We start from the raw sequence: 20,799 nt of genomic DNA on the forward strand, positions 1-20,799 counted from the left end.
TAAATTCTCATCCTTACATCGGAAGATAAGTGTAGCTCTCACCCCTCATCAAAGAAGCCAATCTTTTTCAACATATGGAGATGACTATAGAGATCCATAACTAACTGGTCAAAATGATGAGGACAGCCAACAGTGGGTGTCCAACCCACACTGATACATCTACAACATAATGTTATCACCTCAGGCTCAGAGAACATCACTGACCAGGAGGCAGCAGTATTTTAACAGCTAGAGGGCCGAGACATCTGTTATGAGACAGTGTCTTCTGTATATGACAGGGAAACACAAAATTATAATAGCAACAGTGGTTTGAGAGAAAATGGCCCCCAAAGGGAGTGGCACTATTAGGAGGTGTGGTTTGTTGGTATAGGTGTTGTTTTGTTGGAGGAAGTGTGTCACTGTGGGTGTGGGCTTTGAGGTCTCTTTTCTCAAGCTTCACTCAGTGTGGCAGTCAGTCCACTTCCTGTCGCCTGCAAGTTGTAGCACTCTCAGCTCCAGCACCATGTCTGCCTGCTTCTCATCAGGATGATAATGGACTAAACTGCTGAAACAGTAATCAAGCCACCTCAATTAAATGTTTCCTTTATATAAGTTACCATGGTATGGAATCTCTTTGTGGGAGTCCAGCTCCAACCTGCTCCCATGTTTCGAAGGGTTCTTAGGTTGAGGAGAGAGGAATGAGAGACTACTAGGTAGAAAGATAGAAAGAGATGACAAGGAAGATAGAGACACAGGATAGCTTTGGGAAGGCCCTGAATCAATACCCAGCCACCCAGAGGTTTATTCAAAGGGGCTTTTTATAATATGCCAAGGGAGGAGCAAAAGATCTCCCCATTGCTAGATCAAAGCACACCATACAGCCAAGCTTCAGCCCTGCAGACATATCGGGGTTCATCCTGGAACTTACTGGACTTCACGGAAGGGAAAATCACCTTTGGAGAGTTCAAAAGACAAAGAGAAGAGAGAAAAGTCCAGAAGAAAAAAAAGTCTTCAGGAAAAAGGAAAATCATCACACAAAGAAAACCCAGATATTTCCAAAGTTCCATCATCAACAGGAAGTGACCCAGCAAATTCCAGGACAAAGATGCCAGTGAAGGAGAAACATCAGATGGAGTAAGTCAGTTCACAAAGTCTTGGCGTCCATGCTCAGAGAGACTGACGATGATGAAGAGAAAGAAGAGGAGGAAACATCTGAGCAACCCACTGCAGAGGTCATATTTGTGTTGGAGATGGTTCTCAACCTTAAAACAAAAAAACAAAAGATGACAGAGTAAACTTCCTAGAGTCCTGAGAGGTCTTGTGGGTGTAGCCAATAGTCGCTTTGCTCAAGGAGAACATGAAGAAGCAATATTGATGTACATGGAAATCATAAGACAAGCTCATTGACTTTTGAACCATTTTCTGCACTTGCTGTGGTATATGAGAATGAAGGTGACATGGAAAAATCATTGCAGTTCGAGGTGATTGCTGCATATTTAAACCCTAGTGATACAGAAGAATAGGTTAGGCTGGCAGAAATGTCTCTGGAACAAGCTAATACTATGCTGGATATTTTTTGCTATACAAAAGGTCTTAAATATGAACCTACTGACACCTGTGGGGGAGATCAAGCCTTTATGAGAAGATGGATGATCAAAAAATGGCCATGGAAAGTTATAGGTACATTTTAGATCTGTTGTCTCCACCTGATGGAGAACGTTTCATGCAGTTGCCTAGAGATACAGCAAAGTGTTACTATAAAGCCAATGGCAGTACTTCAGCTATAAACATAATTGAAGAAGCTTTCTCAAGACACAAGGGCGTAGTTTCCAAGGAAGATGTTAGCATAGCCCCTGAAATATATATTTCCAACAAACAGGTAATAACAGATTTTTTTGAAATTATCCTAGAAAGAGAAACTTTTGAAGAACGCACCTCAGAATTGAATAAAGATTGTATTTAACTTTTAAAAAAAGAAGTCAGGGAGAGAGACTGCAAGCTTTCTTCTCTTTAGCTGCACAGGTGCAGAGGAGAAAGAGAAACAGAAGAAGAAACTGGACCAATTAGCAACGTCTTATTTCTATATAATTTTATTGCTTATTTTACAGTTGATTTTATTGCTTCTTTTTATGCTTTGTGTGGTTACCTGGCATCTGTTGAAAGGGTCTACAGATTAGGGAAACTACGGCATAGTTGACAACACCAAACACAAGTGTTAACTACAGTTAGCAGTTAGTCTTTTCATGCTTTTGTTAGAAAGGTAAAGCAAAAATATGAATCAATGTCGTTTTAATCCCCAGAGACTCTGACGCTCATGTCTTCTCTTTTCCCATTTAGTGCATCGAGACATGCACGTGTTTTCAGAGAAAGCATCAGGAGAAAATTTTCCCACTGCAAGGAAGAAAGCCTATTCTTCAGTTCAGAAATTCAAAAGGCATTTGGAATCTAAGAGGAAATAAATTTTTGGGAGGAAAACTCAGAGTTGAGGTTTTCAGGACCCCACCACGTTAGTGGGACGGCATGTTTTTTTTTTTTACTGTAGGAGGCTGGGTAAGTCCAGATATGGGACAGAGGATCAGCACTTCGGCAAGTCGGTGGCTTCGTGGGATGGGGGACAAATGGTGGGGGAGCCTGTTTCCTGCGGGAGGAGTTTGGAGAGGTCTGTGGATGTGGCAAAGCGGATCAAAAGCAGAAGCAGGAATGACTAAGCTAGTAACCGATCCTCTCACAGCAGGACCCTTAGCTATCCTGCACTGAGCTACATAAAAGACACAGGATAGCAGAGGCCAATCGTACGCGCACACACACACTCACTCAGACACACACATTATCACATGCATACACATAAACAATCACTATAACACACACATATACACGCTAACACCTATCAATATGCTCTCACAAATACACTCTCACACGTTCACACACACATTAGCACATGTTCACACTCAAATACTCTCACACTCACTGTCACTCACATGCTGGCACACACTTGCACTCAAACACAATCATAAGCACCCATACTCACATTCAAACAGTCTCACATCCACACATACTACAGGCACACACTCATACACACTATACACTATACATACTCACTTTCAACAAACACACTCACACATTCTCACTTATACAACCTCTCACACACACACTTAGACACACGCATGCACTTAGAGAACTCATAAAACACTTGCACATACATTTACATAGGACACACATGCACCTTCACCCATACACATTTTTACACATGCCCACATACTCACACAAACTTAGACATTGCACACATGTGTATGCATTCTATTCCCAATCTATTTGGTCTTTGCTGCCATTCACCTTCCACATAAGCTGCTACCTCGGCCCCCCTTCCCTCACTCCACTCACTGGACCCCCTTCTCCCACCCGTCTGGGTTCTCTCTCTTTCCTTCCCCCTTCAGGTCTCCGCTCCAACAACAGCTCATCAGAGTCAGTCTTCCTTACCATCTTTGACTAACATCCCAGGCTTCCCTTGCCCTCACCCTCCTTGTCCCCTCCTCTCGTTTCCAAACATTTGCCCGATACTGTTATTTAGAACTGACTGAATTCACAGAGTCGAGGACAGACTGCTCCACATAGCAAGGTCCCAGCCAGCCAGGGCTACCCGGCATATTGTTTAACACACACACACACACACACACACACACACACACTCACCCCTCACTAGCTGAGAAATTCTGTTTTTGTGTGAGCCAAGATGTTTGCTGAGATATTTTTGGGCATAGTTAATAAACAAACAGAAATAATCTAAACTCAATTGGTGTTTGATTCATACAAACAAAATGTTATAGATCTAGTACAAATAGAAGATTAATGTCTACATATTGTCCTGGATATATACAAAGATATACTGTTTAGAAAAAAGAAGCTGGTTGATTACACACACACACACACACACACACACACACACACACACACACACATATACATACATATATGCTATGGGATGGTCTGTATGTCTGTATGTCAAATGTGTTGCTCTGATTGGTCAATAAATAAAACACTGATTGGCCGGTAGCCAGGCAGGAAGTATAGTCAGGACTAACAGAGAGGAGAATTGAGAGAACAGGAAGGCAGAGGGAGACACTGCCAGCCACCACCATGACAAGCAGCATGTGAAGATGCTGGTAAGCCACGAGCCACGTGGCAAGGTATAGATTTATGGAAATGGATTAATTTAAGATGTAAGAAATAGATAGCTAGAAGCCTGAGCCATTAGGCCAAACAGTTTAAATAATATAAGCGTCTGTGTGTTTATTTTATAAGCGGGCTGTTGGACCGCTGGGGCTTGGTGGGACCCGGAGAGAAAACTCTTCAACTCTCCAGCCATATATATATATCATGAGGGAAAACATGATAAAAATATTTTGTGGCCGGGCGGTGGTGGCGCACGCCTTTAATCCCAGCACTCGGGAGGCAGAGCCAGGCGGATCTCTGTGAGTTCGAGGCCAGCCTGGGCTACGAAGTGAGTCCCAGGAAAGGCACAAAGCTACATTGAGAAACCCTGTCTCGAAAAACCAAAAAAAAAAAAAAAAAAAAAATATTTTGTACAAAAACTTTTAAAAAATTATGAAAGTAATTTAAATATATATATTAAATGTTAAATAAATAACTGATAGTGGGTAGATCTCTAATGTCCCCCAACTTAGGTATAGTAATTTTTAAAATTATTTTTGTGGTCAAACTTAATTTCTCCAGTCTCTTTTCTGCAAACTGGTGCAGGCTAGTTCGGACTCAAATCAGAGTGAAGGCAACAGGTGCTGTTCTCATTTACCTCGGTGTTCTTTCTCTTCTTTGCTCTCTCTGCAAGAGAAGGACTGTTTCCACATAGGCTTACAGAGCTGCCGAGAAGGAGACTTCAGGACCTACCCACCCAAGCACCCATTCACCTACTCACATTTCAGCCACCTCCTCATTTGTTGTAGGTCGGAGTCCAGCTCCAGCTCTGACTCTAGGGGTACAGCAGTGAAGAAGCCACTAGAAAAGACTCAAAATGCACAAAACAGACAAATCCCCTGACGGCTTCTTTTCTCTTGGGAGATGTGTCCAGGCTGTGATTTCAATGATGACTTTTGAAAACTTTTCTCACTATTGGGGTGTGTACTGGCTGGTTTTGTGTGTCAACTTGACACAAACTAGAGTCATCAGAGGAAGGAGCCTCAGCTGAGGAATTGTCTCCATGAGATTCATGATCAATGTGAGAGGGCCCAGAACATGGTGGGTGGTGCCATCCCTGGGCTGGTGGTCCTGGGTTTTATAAGAAAGCAGGCTGAGCAAGCCAGGGGAAGCAAGCCAGTAAGCAGCACTCCTCCCTGATCTCTGCATCAGCTCCCGCCTCCAGGACCCTGCCCTGTTTGAGTTCCTATCCTGACTCCCTTGAGTAATGAACAGCAATGTCGCTGAATAAACCCTTTCATCCCCAACTTGCTTTTTTGGTCACAGTATTCCATCACAGCAGTAGTACCATAACTAAGTCTCTCTCTCTCTCTCTCTCTCTCTCTCTCTCTCTCTCTCTCTCTCTCTCTCTCTCTCTGTGTGTGTGTGTGTGTGTGTGTGTGTGTGTGTGTGTGTGTGTAAGCCTGTGAGTGTGGCTGTACACGTACATGTCACAGCCTGTGTGTGGAGGTCAGAGAAGAACGTTTTGGAGATGCTTCTTCTCCTTCTCATGTCAGGCATTGAACTCAGGTGAAGTGCCTTCAGACCTAAAGAAAGAGTTTCTGTTGTGTTTCTTGCAGAAGCATTTATGTGAGTGGATAGAAAGGAGTGGCCAGTTGGTTGGATTTCTGGGAGGCTGAGTACTAACAAGCAGCCAGAGCAAACCACCATGAGAATGAAGTCAACAAGCAGGATGAGACTGGGCTGAATTATGCTGCCTTGAAAGGCACACAGGATCTCAGAGCAGCAAAGCAGTGGGAGCATAACCTGGTGGGACATGTCTCGGTTCAGCACTTGGGAGGCTAAGGAAGGAAGGCCACAAGTCTGAGGCCAGAGCAAGCTTGAGCGAGACCCTGTTGGAAAGGAGGTTAGGGCCTAGAAGAGAGAGCTCAGTCTGCAAAAGAAAAAAAGAGAAAGTGAGTCTGGAGAGATAGGTCAGTGATTGCTTTGGATGCATGAAGACCTAAGTTCAAATACCCAGAATCCATGGGTTTAAAAAAAAAAAAAAAGCCAAGCCTGTGTGTGTGTGTGTGTGTGTGTGTGTGTGTGTGTGTGTGTGTGTGTGTCAGAGAGAGAAAGAGGAGAGGGGAGACCCCAGCACTGTGGAAGGCAAGGCGAGGAGGCTCTCTGGAGTTTGTTGGCTGCCTGTATAGACCTAGGTTTAGCGAGAGACCCTGTCTTAAAGGAATATAGTAGAGTGTGATAAAGAAGGACACCTAGTGTCATCCACTGGCCTCTGCTCTAGGTCTCTCTCCCTCTCTGTGTCTCTCTGTCTGTGCCTCTCTCTGTCTGTCTATCTCTCTCTCTCTCTCTCAATGAAGAAAATACTGGATGGAGAAAGTGGGAGAGCTGGGCAAAAGGAGTGTTGTAGCTTTCCAATGAACAATGGCCTCAAGACAAGGTCGTTTTCAGCGTGGGCATTGCTGTACCTAGTGTGCAGGCTCCTCCTACTTTCTAGAAACCTCTGAGCCCTCTCTCACACTGGAGTTGAAGTCTTCTTTGGATAATGCTGAGCAAGAAGATCCATCCCTTCCAATAGATGTCAGATAGTATAGGGAAGCTGGCCCTCTGTCTCTAAAACAAAACCAGAAATGCCAGTCCAACATTGCTGTGTTCCTCAGGCTCCACGCAGGGAGGATTGAAATGCACACTGCTCCCACAGCTTTATGGAACTGTGAAGTTCCGGCAGACCTCCTCTGCCCAAATGGACTCCTAAAGGCCTTTCCACCATCGTGCCCTCAAAGCAGAACCTCTGTTTTATATGCTCTTCTTTCTGCATTTTCATTCCCCAGCTTCAATAAACAATGGTTTAAAGGTTGGCTGGCACATGCCCATTAAAGTACACACACACTCACACACACACACACACACACACACACACACACACACACACACGAGAGAGGGGGGGGCAAACTTTCTGTAAAGGATGAGAGTCTAATCCATGGGCCATATATGTCCCTTGTGAAAGGCTTGTCTCTGCTATGAGAGTGCAAAGCCACCTCAGGCAACACACAATGAGTGAGCAGGACTAGATACCACCGAACTTTAGCTGGGGACACTAAATTAGAATTTCATGTAGTTTTCATTGTCACAAAATAACCTCCTTTGATTCTTTTTAAAGTATTCAATGTTCTGCCTGCATGTATGCTTACACTCCTTTTGATTTTTTTTAACCCATTAAAAACTGTAATGTTTGGCTAGCTTGCAGGTTGTCCAAAGATAGGTATTAGGCCAAGTGATGTCACCCACACTGTTTCCAATCCCTGGTTTAAATTTACACCCAGAAAGCAAAAGCATTTCAGCCTAAGGAAACGTTTTCTGTAGAGACACAACTCTTCCCACCATAGAGAACATTTTCACATGGGGCCTTGTTCCAATTCCCTGAGCCAAGCCCAACTGTATTAAACTCCATCTTTAAAGATGGCCTTTGCTCTAGTCAAGAGTGGTTCTTCCAGAATAAAGTGGCTCTGTGCTTAAAGATAAACCCGAGACTTGAGATACATCTTAAGGCAGGAACACTGTTTGTAACTTATATAACGGACACTCCCCACCTCACATACCTCTTCTCACAAGGACTTTAAAAATATTGGCATCTGGTCTTAGTCAAGGCCACTAAACTTCGTATTATGGGAGCATCAGAGGCATGGGCTAGCCCTTGAGAAACTGAGACTTCATTATGTGTTCTCTCTGGGAGAGCTGTTTAGCCCTTCTTAGGCAAGAAGTCAGGCTTAGATGGGGAGAATCTAGAGCAGTGATTCTCAACCTTCCTAATGCTGTGACCCTTTAATATAGCTCCTCATGCTGTGGTAACCCCCAACCATAAAATTATTTTGTTGCTACTTAACTGTAGTTTTGCTGGTGTTATGAACTGTAATCTAAATATATGATATGCAAGGTATCTGATATGCAACCCCAATAGGTCTTGACCCACAGATTGAGAACCACTGATCTAGAGGCTCTTATGGTGCCATAGTGGACAGGGCTTCTACTTTCAAAACCCAGCAAGTTTACATAGTTCATGCCACTGACTTCCTTTATTAATAATGCATTGATTCTAAGGAATAATTAAATCTTTTTTTTTTTTTTTTTTTTTTTGGTTTTTTTTTCGAGACAGGGTTTCTCTTGTGTAGCTTTGCGCCTTTCCTGGAACTCACTTGGTAGCCCAGGCTGGCCTCGAACTCACGGAGATCCACCTGGCTCTGCCTCCCGAGTGCTGGGATTAAAGGCGTGCGCCACCACCGCCCGGCTGGAATAATTAAATCTTTACAATCAAAGAGAATTCATAGATTACTTTGTCTAATGGACATGCATCAATGTTCTAGAATACTGTAGATCCCTGGGCCCAATCCAAAACTCAGGGATTTTTGTTCTAGGGAACTTCTATTACCTGGTATCTTAATCCATCCTGGCTCCTGAACCAAATAAGCATAGATTGGGTGACTTAAAAAGAACATCAAATTACTAGCACAGCCTGTTTTCTCAAACAAGATACCGTCTCACTCTGTCCTGTAATGATGGAAGGGAAGGCCCTTAGATCTACTTGATAAAGGCACTAATTCCATTCATGAGGGCCCCCACCCTCATGACCTATTCACCTACCAAAGCTCCCACTTCCTTATATCATCACCTTGAAGATTAGGATTTCGTCATAATAATTTGGAGATGAGAACAAAGGTTTAAATCACAGTGGCTTAAATTTCCAATCAGAAACCTGGAAAACACATCAAGCATTTCATCAGAGAAAATGTACCACTGGGAACCGGTGATGTAGGTGTTGGAGGACAGAAAGATGGTGAGAACATGAAGGAACCTAGAGATGACACTTGCAGGGAGCAGCTATGTCCCCCATAATGAAGAACAAAGTGGGAAGGAAGGGCTGGGATTCCGGGACCGGAGAGCTCAGAGGAGGGGTGCAGAGAGTCCCTGCTCAGCCCTCTGAGAAAGAGGTGCTGTCTAGCAGCTGCAGAGAAAGTGCAATGGGACTTGTTCTAGAGGTCCCTGAGAAAGGCAGAGACCAAAATCAGCATTGTTGCCGGGGTGACCCCAACAGGAAGAGGCAAAAGGAAGGCTATTTCTGTGGTGGAGTCTAATGGGAAGTCAACTGAGGAAGAAGCCTGAGAAACTGTCTGCAGGACAAGTCTGAAGCTGAGGGGCTGATAGGGTTCTGAAACAGCTGGGATTTCTGTTTGGGTCATTTTCACATCATCCAGCTCCCCAGAATCTACGTCTTAAAAAACCAGGTGCAGTAGCATGTGCTTGTAATCCCAGTAGCAGGAAGCGCTCTGGGACTTGCTTACTGGACAGCAGTCCTGCAGAATCAGTAAGCCCAGGTCATTGAGAAACTCTGCCTCAAAGAAAACATGGTGAGGAGAAACTGAGGAAGACACAGAAAGTTAAGTGTACATGTGCACATATACCCTCAACATTTACATTCCCCCGTGTAAACATGCACACACACATACACACACGCGCGCGTATGCCTTAAGCTTCAGAAAAATTCTCATGGACAAGTGTATCACTCAGATGAAATAAGGTACTCATCCCAGGTTCCCAGGATCACCTTTCCCTCAGTTCTTATCAGAGAGCATGGATTAAGCTATTTACATCACAGCTCATCTCCTAAACTAACATAGATCTTTCCAAAGGTGGGGAGGAAAATACATCCCCCACACAAAAGAGTGTAAACTTCACCAAGTATTCCATTTTTTTTTTTTTTTTTTTTTTTTTTGGTTTTTTCGAGACAGGGTTTCTCTGTGTAGCTTTGCCTTTCCTGGAGCTCACTTGGTAGCCCAGGCTGGCCTCGAACTCACAGAGATCCGCCTGCCTCTGCCTCCCAAGTGCTGGGATTAAAGGCGTGCGCCACCAACGCCCGGCCAAGTATTCCATTTTTTAAAGTACTTACCAAAATTATGTTCCTACACCTAGAGACAACCTCAGGTTCCACTTTCCTGTTCTTTGTGTTCTGGGGAATAACTAGCCCTTGCTCTGTAATTTCAGGTCTGAGGCTGCTGGAGAATTTTGTTTTCCTTTCTTTCCATTACCTCCACCTTGCCCCCTTCCTTCTCTTTCTCCTTCTTATCCATTTGTTTATGTTTCTCTCCTTGTTTTTAATCAAAATCAAAGTACATATGTGTTAAGAAAGGGGGGTGCCATTGGGGGGAATGGTGTTCCAATATTTAGTTTATGAAAAAAGTCTTTATCTTTTAGTAAAAGCCAAATGTTGGAATTATAATTAAAATGCTTACATTGAAGTGGGTTGCTGGATCTGCAGTGTAGCCAAGCTTGGCAGCTTTGGATAAATCAGAATGAGCCACACGACTAATTCATTTTCTCTTGGGGAAATGCTACAGTGTCCAGAATGCAAATCCACTCCACATACCACTTTTACTTTAGATCAGACAGGCAAATAAACTGAGAGTGCCCAACACAACCAAATGCCCACAGTACCACAGAAGAATGGAGGAGAACGTAAAAGTCAGTGTTTCTATTCATCATTCTGGTCCTTCACTTGGAGAAGGGTCCCTCTATGTCATGCAGGCGACCATCATCACACCTTGATCAATCCCAGGCATCAACCAAAGCATTTCAGATGATTAAACTGGAAGAAGCCTGTGTGGCTCATTCTCTCTAAGTGGCCTTGTATATAAAGTCTTTTGAACCTCCCCACCAAAATCACTTGTTCATATTGTTCTGAGTGAATCAATCTTCTCTCATGAGGAAGGGTATCATTGTCGAAAGTTTTCATAGCCTTTGGTGCCAAAATTGGCAATATATCTTTGTCACCCTTGTTCAATCGCCCACATAGTAGCATAGAGAAATGTCTTCTAAGTACAGTCTGGTGCTAGTTTTTGTCAACTTGATAAAGCTAGAGTCCTCTGAGAATAGGGAACCTCAACTGAGAAAATGCCCCCAATCAAATTGGCCTCTGAGGCATTTTCTTGATTGATGATTAATGTGGATGGGCCCAGCCCACTGTAGGCAGGGTGGCCCCTGGGCAGATGGTCCTGTGTAGCTAAAGTTTTTCTCTCCCGGTCCCTCCAAGCCCCTGCCAAACCCCGGCAGTCCTGTAGCCCACCTATAAAATAAACACACAGACGCTTATATTATTTAAACTGCTCGGCCATTAGCTCAGACCTACCATTGTCTAGCTCTTACTCTTATATTCAGCCCATTTTTGTTAATCTATATGTTGTCACATGTTCCGTGGCTTTACCTGCTGCCTTTACATGATGCTCTCTGGACAGCAGGCTGGTGTCTCTCCCTCTCTGTCTTCCTGTTCTCTCAATTCTCCTCTCTGCTAGTCCCGCCTATACTTCCTGCTTGGCTACTTGCCAATCTGTTTTATTTATCAATCAATCATCCACAGCAGTCCTGGGGTCTACAAGAAAGCTAACTGATCAAGCCAGTGGGAGCAAGCCAGTAAGCAGTGTTCATCTGAGGTCTTTGCCTTAGTTTCTGCCTCCAGGTTCCTGCCTCCAGGTTTCTGCCCTGTTTGCCTCAGTGAGTGATTACTTGGCTGGAATCAAAAGATGAAATAATTTTTCCTTCCCAAGTTGATTTTGGCCATGATGTTTTATCTCAGCAATACAAAAGAAGACAGCCAGTGAACAGACCTGCCTGTGGCCACTCATCTTTAAATGAGACCCCCGACCAAGAAGTAAATAATCTACATCTCCTCAGAGTATGCAACCTTCTTGGGTATTATGGACACCAGAACACATAAAGGTCATCTGGGAAGCTTTAAAAACTCTGATGCCTCTAGTCACCACCTGTTGACCTGGGGGAGTCTGGATACTGTGTCTGCTCATGCATTCACTTATACTCCCTTCAGGTAATTCTGATGGACAGCCAAGCTAAGAACCATGGCCCGTGGATGCCTGGATTTCCCAGCCTGTGTTGTCATTGTTCGATTTCCTTTGTTGTAGCCTCACTAACTTAACCAAATCACTTTTGCTCTGTGTGAAAGAGTCGGTCACCTTAGACTTTTCCTTTTAAGTGATCTTTAGGGCCATACATCACTGCTGAGTCTATACAGTGTTCTGAGTTCCTCTGATAGTAGTCAGCTTCTTCAAAAGAAAAATGTTTAGGGCTGGGGTGTGACTTGATAAGGGAAGGGAAGGAAAGGAAAGGAAAGGAGAGAGAGAGAGGGTAGGATATGGGGGCTGGGAGCAAGTTTAACTTGATTATTTTTGGAAGTGTTCAGGAGGTCTAGTACTTAAGAAACAGTTCCCAGAATCATCGTAAGTACCTTATGTGGTGATGTACCCCAATAAAGCTCGTCTGGGGGTGGAGGACAGAGCCAGCCACTAGATTAGACATAGAGGTCAGGCAGTGGTGGCACACACCCTTAATCCTATCACTCAGGAGGCAGAGAACAGTCTGGATCTCTGTGAGTTCAAGGCCACACTGGAAACAGAGCCAGGCAGTGGTGGCACACACCTTTAATCCCAGTAATGGGAAGCACACACCTTTAATCCCAGGAAGCAATATGGCAGTACGCAGAAAGGTGTATAAGGCATGAGGAAACAGGAACTCTCTCTCTAGACTGAGGATGTTTGTAGAGGTGAGCTAGTGGCAGCAGCAGTTCAGCCAAGACTCTTTCGGATGAGGACCAGAGGCTTTCAGTCTGAGCAAACAGGATCGGCTGAGGAGTTGGCCAGGTGCGGTTGGCTGTGATTTCCTCTGCTTCTCTGATATTTCAGCTTTCACCCTGACATCTGATTCTGGGTTTTTTATTAATAAGACCTTTTAAGATTGGTGTTACAACATTAAAAATCTATTATTAGTTGTATGTTAAAAAAAAAAAACATAGTCAAGGTTCATTTCCAAATATTAAAGAATTAAGGGACATTTTTCTTCTGAAAAAAATAAAAAATATCTCAGATTTTGGAATGATGAAAGTGTGTGTATGTGTGTGAAAAATACTTGTAATATCTACACTTTCATAAACATTAATGAAAAAATAATCTTATGAAGATAATGTACATACAAAATCATTTTAGTTTAATTTATTTAACTCAAACTGTATATAAATAATTATACTAACTCAAATAAGTATTATTTATTTAACCCAAATTGAACACTGGATTCATGGCAGATTATTTTAAAAAGAAAATCTGACAGTGTGTAGTGCTTGAAGAATCCAGGAAATAATCCCTCTATATACATTGGTCTTTTCCAATCACATTTGGATTTTAACAGAGAAAGATGGTGGGAAATTAAACCAGAAGGGAGTTGTAAGACTGCTGCTGAACAGACGTGGTCAACCTCTTTCTGCCTGACGACGTCATACATGTATCAATGTTCTGTGATCATATTCACCCCGCCACCCTTTCTTGTCCCCCTCTACTCCTGCTGACCCACTCTTCAGCTAGTCTCCTACGATAGTGTTGACTGTTAGTTTAACAGGCTCTGGAGTCCCCTAGGAGACATGCCTCCAAGCACACCTGTGAGAATTATTTAGCCTACGTTAGCACTGGGCATGGCTTTGAGGGATTATGTTGATGAGATTAAATGAGCTGGGAAGACCCCCCCCCCAGGATGGTAGAACCATCCCTAGGCTTGAGTTCTGGGCTGGGTAAAAATGAGGAAAATGGCTGAGCACAAACATTGGTCGTTCTCTGCTTTCTGACTACAGATGTCATGTGACCAGCTGCCTCCTGCTACCAGGACTCGTTGCCATGACGGACTGACTGTACCTTTGAACTGTCAGCCATCTCCCAAAGTTGCTTCTGTTGAAGTATTTTATCAAATCAAAGCAACAGGAAAGGTAACTAAAGTTAGCTTTAATGGTGTGTGTGTGTGTGTGTGTGTGTGTGTGTGTGTGTGTGTGTGTCTGTGTCTGTGTCTGTGTCTGTGTCTGTGTCTGTGTCTGTGTCTCTGTGTGTGTGCAGGTAAATAGATATGTGCAGGAGCATGTGCACATGTGCATGCATGTGGAGGCCAGTGTGTTGCTGCTCAGAAGTTTTTGAGACAGGCTTTCACTGGTACCTAGGGCTTTCCAGGAAGATCTAGAGATCTGCCTATCTCTGCCTCCAAGCACTGGGATTCCAGGAATATCCCACCATGCATGTGTTTTCACATGGATGCTGGGATTCAGACTCAGCTCTTCATGCTCACATAATTATCAGATGAGCTAGTGTCCTGGCCTCCAAAGATTTTTAATCTTCAAATATGATCCCAGCTGTTTGCCAGAACAACTCTGTTTTATGCATGACAAGGACAGCTAACCCCAAAACAACGAATCTTACACCTCACACTGATTCTCAAGTCCCATGTTCTATTTCACTATGGGGTTAGGGTAGAAAATGATGTTTCAATTATGTAATGAAAACTGCAATGTTGTAGATAGATAATTAATGGATCTCCCATGGTAAGAAAAAAATAAATCTAGAGAGCAGGAGTTCAACTTAGTTTTCACAGGTAACTAAGTGACTTTAAGAAAGTGATTTCAGAATCTCATTTTCTGAAAAGTCGGGATAATGCTATTGAGGTTGTAGAACCCCATGTCCTTCTTGGGGTTAAGGATGAGTGTGTAAGAACTGCCCAGCTCATCGAAGGTGTTCAATGCCTGGGTGAAGGCAGTACTCAATACAAAATCAGTTGTTTCCTAAGTACCTGTATCTAAAATATTTCATTCAGATCTAACCCAAACTTATAATTAGCTAAGATAGTAAACCAGAGTAAAGGAAGTATAAAATCAGATGAATATACAAAATTATATGCAATAAAAAGTTCTTTAGACAAGATAAGCTTGGATGAAACTGAATTTATCTAGCAGAACTCAAACCCCAGCCAATGGAGCAGATCCTTCTTCCTCCCCTTTCTCTTCCTGGCCATGCCCTCTGGAGCTCCTGTCTTTTGGCACCTGGGTCTGAGGACTCTGATTCCACACCTTTGGCATCTGCACAGGTGGTGATCTGTTCTCTCACCTGGAGCCATGTAGGGAGCTTCTTGGCTGGCAGGCTTTGATGTCCATGCTGAGAACTACTAGTCAATTAGCAACTGCGAACAATTATACTCCCATTCCATCATCTTACATTCATTGGCTAGAACACCTTTCAAGGTAATTCCTCTGTCTACTTTAGCTCACCTAACAGTAAGTCTACAGAGTGACTTGGACAAACAGAACGGAGTAGCTCAAGTCCTCCAGCATGGTATGTAAAGATCTCTCTCTTTCATATTGCTACAAACTGATGAATTTGAGTAAATTTTTGATGATTCTGGCTGCCATTAAAATCAGATTCCTCCCATGTTCCAGGACCTACATCTACAGTGTTTTCACACCAGCAACTGATTCCTGATAACTGTTTTATTCATATCTCACATCACTAATTGGTGCTGGCTAGCATTGCTAATCCTTAATAACAGCACCTCAATAAAACACTTATGAACCTAACCTTTATTTTTGCTTAAGAAAATGGTAAGTCTTACAGACACTGGAAAACACAATATCAAAAGCTTTTTCTAAGTTGCTTCAGAAAAATCTAAACACGCCCCATGTTTTCTTCCTTTACGAAAGTAAGTAAACAGACCTGAAGGAGTAGGAGTCATGAAAAAAGAAACACAAGCCAGCCAGCCAGCAGAGGGAGTACAAGTTACCTAGCAAAGCCAACCTCCTAAGGTCTGTTGCTACTGGTGAAATCACTGATAATATTTGGAGCCGGAAGATACCTGGAACAAGACAGGGCAGATCTGTGCTATGCTGTTGTCTGTCAGATGTGAAGAGCTGCTTGATTCTTAAGGAAGGAGGGCACAGCACAAGCGAAGGAGTGAGCGCCTGCTTTCTTCTGTGCCTTGCTTGCTCAACTCCAGACACATCACTGTTCACACCCCCGTCGGTAGCTGCCTTGGATGATTGAGAAAGGACGATATAACTGCTCACTTTTTTTGGCCACGATTTTTTGTTTTGTTTTGTTCAACTTTTATTGATTCTTTGTGGATTTCACATCATGCATCCTACTTATCTCCCTGTCTCCTCACATCTGCCCTCTACCCTTGCAACCTCCTCCATCCCCATCCCCAATCAAAACCAAACTGTTTTATTTCTTTAAGATATTTTTTAAAAATATTCTTCTCTCATATAATACATCCCAACTGCAGACTCCCCTCCCTCCACTCCTCCCAGCCCCCCCCAACACACACATCTCTCCTCTCCCCCAGATCCACTGCTCCTACACGTCCTTTCAGAAGGAGCAGGTCTCCCATGGATATCAACCAAACATGGCATATCAAGTTGCAGTTAAGACTAAGCACCTCCCTTCATGTCAAGGCTGGATAAGGCAAACCAGTATGAGGAATAGGGTCCCAAGAGCAGGCAAAAGAGTCAGAGAAACCCCCTACTCCTACTGCTTAAGAGTCCCACAAGAACACCAAGCTACACAACCATAAGGTATATGCAGAGGACCTAGCACAGACCATACAAGGTCTGTGCTTGTTGCTTCAGTCTCTGTGAGCCCCATGAGCCCTGCTTAGTTGATTCTGTGGGCTGTGATCTCCTGGTGTCCTCAACCCCTCTGGCTACTACAGTCCTTCCTCACTCTTCCCTGGGGTTTCCAGAGCTCTGCCTAATATTTGGCTGTGGGTCTCTGCATCTGCTCCCATTTAGCTGTTCACTTTTTACAAATTAATAAAATAGAGTTGTCTATTGATTAATAGACAAATTAATAAAACAGAGCTGACAGGACTTCCCCCAAAGTCATATGAATTTAAAGATCGAGGTAAAACCTAACATTCATCTCCCAAGTCTCATCCTGGCTTCTCTCATAGACCTCAGTCAATGCCAAACTTTAGTGAAGAGAGAAGACAAAAAGCATTTGATAGTTTGTCTACTTCTCCTTACTAATAATGACTCAGTGAGATTGCGAATACAGAGCATCCAAGCACGGCCCGCGCGCTTTGCAGGATTTCCTCTGGGGTTGGTGCTTTAATTTCCAATCAGTCTGAGTCAATAACGTATGGTTGTCAGTGCCATTGTTGGATCTCACGGTTCTTGTCTCAACCTCACAGCTCACAGAGCTTGGGGCTCTGGGTCAGTGGCAAGGGTTTTGGTTTGGGGCTTTCTATGTTTGCACAATGGGCAAGTCAATATCTCTCCTGTATCGGTGAACTCTGGACTAAGCTGATCTATCAAGTGTGGACAAATGAAAACTCTCAAGGCTGCAAGGCGGGCTCTCGGGAAAGCTCGACCGCTTTTCCATCTCATTGCACCCTCAGACTCTCCTCTCACTTGCTCCCCACAGGGATCCAAGTGCAGCTGAAAAGGGAAGAAAGAAAAGTCACATGAGAAAAATGGTAAGCTCTGACAATATTTTTAGGCTGTGATGTGTACTGAATTCCATTCACACAGTCCTGCAGGAGGCTTGGCCCATCCTCACCACACACGCTGCAGCCCCTGCTTATTGCGATAGACATGTGCATTTCTCAGGTCAGGGCTCACAACAGCTACAAGAGAAAGCCAGCTGGGGCTCTTTCCTGGGGACTTTTGAGACAGGCTCTCTCTTTTCCTTTTGTCTGTATCTCTTTTAGGAAAAGGAAGACGATGCAGGACTGGAAAGTTAAGACTGCTCTGTGGTCACTGGACTCAGGGATGTGCACCAGATTCAAGACAATTTTGGGGGATACAGGACAACATCTAGCTTCCCAAAGGCTGAGAACAATGGGAAAAAAGTTTATGAATATCCTATCATCATTTCCACAGGATATGGATTAATGTGGAGAAGAACTGTTTTTGTTAAAAGGGTGAAAACATTTCCCCTGAAGACACAGGTTGAATAATAAGGACTTCTTGGCGGTTCCCATAAACGAACAAGCTCCGCTCTCCCTTTCACTGAGCTTAACGGGCACAGGTTGTCACTTGCATGTTCTTGGCCTTTATTCTGTGACTCTGCTCCATCCCACACCAAGAGAAGGGCCTCCTAATGCCTCTTATTTCCCAGGCCAACAAACAGCTTTAACTCAGAGTCAAGGCTTTCATCATTCCTGAGTGTTCTGAGACACCAAGTCTGAGAGGCTCATTTACCCAGCAGAGCACAGAGTCAATGCAGTCAAGGCCATTGACTCAGCCTTTATTTGATCCTGCTGCCCTGTCCGCCCATGTGTTAACTGAATGCATCCCCGTTGAACATATCCCCACTGGCACTGTAAATCCATTAGTCACTAGAACAAAAGGGTAGGTGGATGTGGATGGAGACAGGCTGACTGTCCTAAAATCCTGTCTCTGTCATTCTGTGAACTTGGGTGGATTACTTAATTTCCTTGGTACTTCCATTTCCTCATCATAAAGTGGGACTTAGTATAGCAACTACCTCATAGAGTTTTTATATAAGATTTAATGAGATTATTCATGTAAAGTGTTTCCAATGGTAGCCATATAGATAAGTCTTAATAAATGTCAATTTTATTATAAGTTATTGCTGTAGGTATTGTTGCCTTTTATTATTGTTGCCAGTAAGTAAAATCTAAAGCCACATGACTTATGCAGTGGTAATTGTACATAGTGTGTGTTTGTTGTACCTTGGATTCCTTGGGAGTTGGTACATGCTGGCTATAAAACACAGATCTGTAAGAGCATCGGCACATGTGAAATCAACACACTGTTACGGAAAACAGCAAAGCTTTTTTCTTTCTCAAGGCCATTTCACATACCACACAGTTAAATAGTCAACACAACTGGCACTAAGCAGGGGACCCATGAGTGCTTACTGTGTTCTTTAGTGGCTGAAGATGTTGCCTCTATTTTCAAAGCCAAAACAGATGTTTAATAGTAACAGAAGAATGTCGTGCAATTCAAGATGTGAAAACAATGGTCATTTTCTTAATCAGCTGTGGCTGTTTGCCTGTCTTTTCCTGCCAGGAGAAAATGAGGGCTAGGTTAAAACTGTTTCTATTTTCTTTTTTTCTCACAATAAAACCTACTTCCAGCTTTATATTGCAGAAATCAAACCAAGGGTTGAATAATTTCTCAGTGGTTAAGAGGAATACCAATGTCCATTTCAGATTGTTGCATTCTGAATTTCAAGTGCCCATTTTCACAGTCTAAATACAACCCACAGTTATTTAGCTCTTTTTAACCTGAGTGTGGGACCTCACCAAGTACAGCTTAATGTGGGTGGAAGAAAGAAGATTCCAACTACGTCTTTATATTTTAGTGAAAGAAATAACTGAAGCCAAATAGTCTTTAGTTTGACTTAAAATATAGTTTTCTAAAAACTCCATGGTGATTTTCCTTTTATAGGTGTGTGATAGAGCCCAGGAATCTGTTTTAAATATTCATCCTGGTAAACCTTATAATCTGACACAGTGTGACACTGGTCATTGAATGAGTTACTCTTCTGGTTGTTGTGACAAAATATACAGAGCGACTTAAGGAAGGAGGGGCTTATTCCAGCCCACAGTCTTCATGGTACGGAAGTTCTAGTGACCAGAGCTGGAGGCAGCTGATCACACTGCGTCTTCAGTCAGGACAGATGCCGAGAAGAACATTTGTGCTCAGCTCTCTTTCTCCTCCTTATTCAGCTGGGATCACAGGCTGTGGGAGAGGACCACTCACATTCAGGGTGATTCTTCTCTACTGACCCATCTCAAAATGCCTTCACTGACATGCTCAGATGTGTGTTTCCATTGGTAAGTCTCTAATTCCCATGATTAACCATGGCATCTTGCTTTTGCTGGCATGGGTCTTCTGATTTCTGATAAGAGTCCCTTAGAATTCTTTTGAGGAAAGACTCACCCTTGACTGTTGATACGCCCTGGTAGTTGCGGCTGATTCTATCACTAACTCTGTCGTGTTGCTGTAATCTGGATTATTTGGGTCTCATAATATTTATATTATGGCACCTAATCCCTAAAGCATTAAGAGATAAGGCATTCCAGAAGTGATGAGGTTTAGGACAACAAAGGCCTCATTAAAGAAATCCACAGCCTCAAAAGAGAGGCAGTGGGTTGTTCACTTCATGCTCCAAGATGTTCACTGTGTGTTCCATGTTAAGAACACCGCAAGAAGACGATGTCCTGATCGTGATCTTCTCAACACCTCAAACTGTGAGCAGCAGAACTATGTCATTCACAAGCTGCTGAGTCTGAGGAATTCTCGTGCAGGAGCTCAGACAGCGGGGCTTCACGCCACTCTGCCAGTCACTGCTTTCTTTGCAGTCAAATCTCTGATCACGTGGGCGGATTCAGAGACAGACGTGAACTCAGTCTTGAGACGTTGTTGAAAACACTGGAGGAAACTCTGGGTTTGGGAAAATGTGTCTGCCTAAGGAAGAAGCCATGCGAAGATGGAATAAATTAAGAAACGACAAAGAGAAAAGGGAAGCAATACAGGTAGGTGACCTTATTTCAATTCTTAGATGTAGATTTTTTTTTGTCCTGTTTTCAGTAAAACCACAGTTCCAAAATGAAAGTAGACAAAGAAATAAAATGGAAACATAACTGAATGTTCATAAATTCCTATGGAAATAGAGATTTGAAGAACTATAACCCATTAATAAGTATTTTTTTTTAGTTTATTAAGTAAGGCACAGAAAACTGTGGTGCTCAGATACACAGCGTAAGAATGAGGCCTGTTGTGGTTTTTACAAAGTTAACCAAACAAGACAAGTGCATTGAAAACAAAGTGACTTAGTTCTA

The 20,799-nt window shown here is 43.2% G+C and overlaps 1 pseudogene; it reads left to right on the top strand.

Moving 5' to 3' along the window:
* The window catches only part of LOC114693481, a 77,624-nt pseudogene that overhangs the window by 3,651 nt on the left and 53,174 nt on the right, over nt 1–20,799 (top strand).

The sequence above is a fragment of the Peromyscus leucopus genome, chromosome 3 (genome assembly GCF_004664715.2).
Source record: "Peromyscus leucopus breed LL Stock chromosome 3, UCI_PerLeu_2.1, whole genome shotgun sequence".
Classification (NCBI taxonomy): Eukaryota; Metazoa; Chordata; class Mammalia; order Rodentia; family Cricetidae; genus Peromyscus; species Peromyscus leucopus.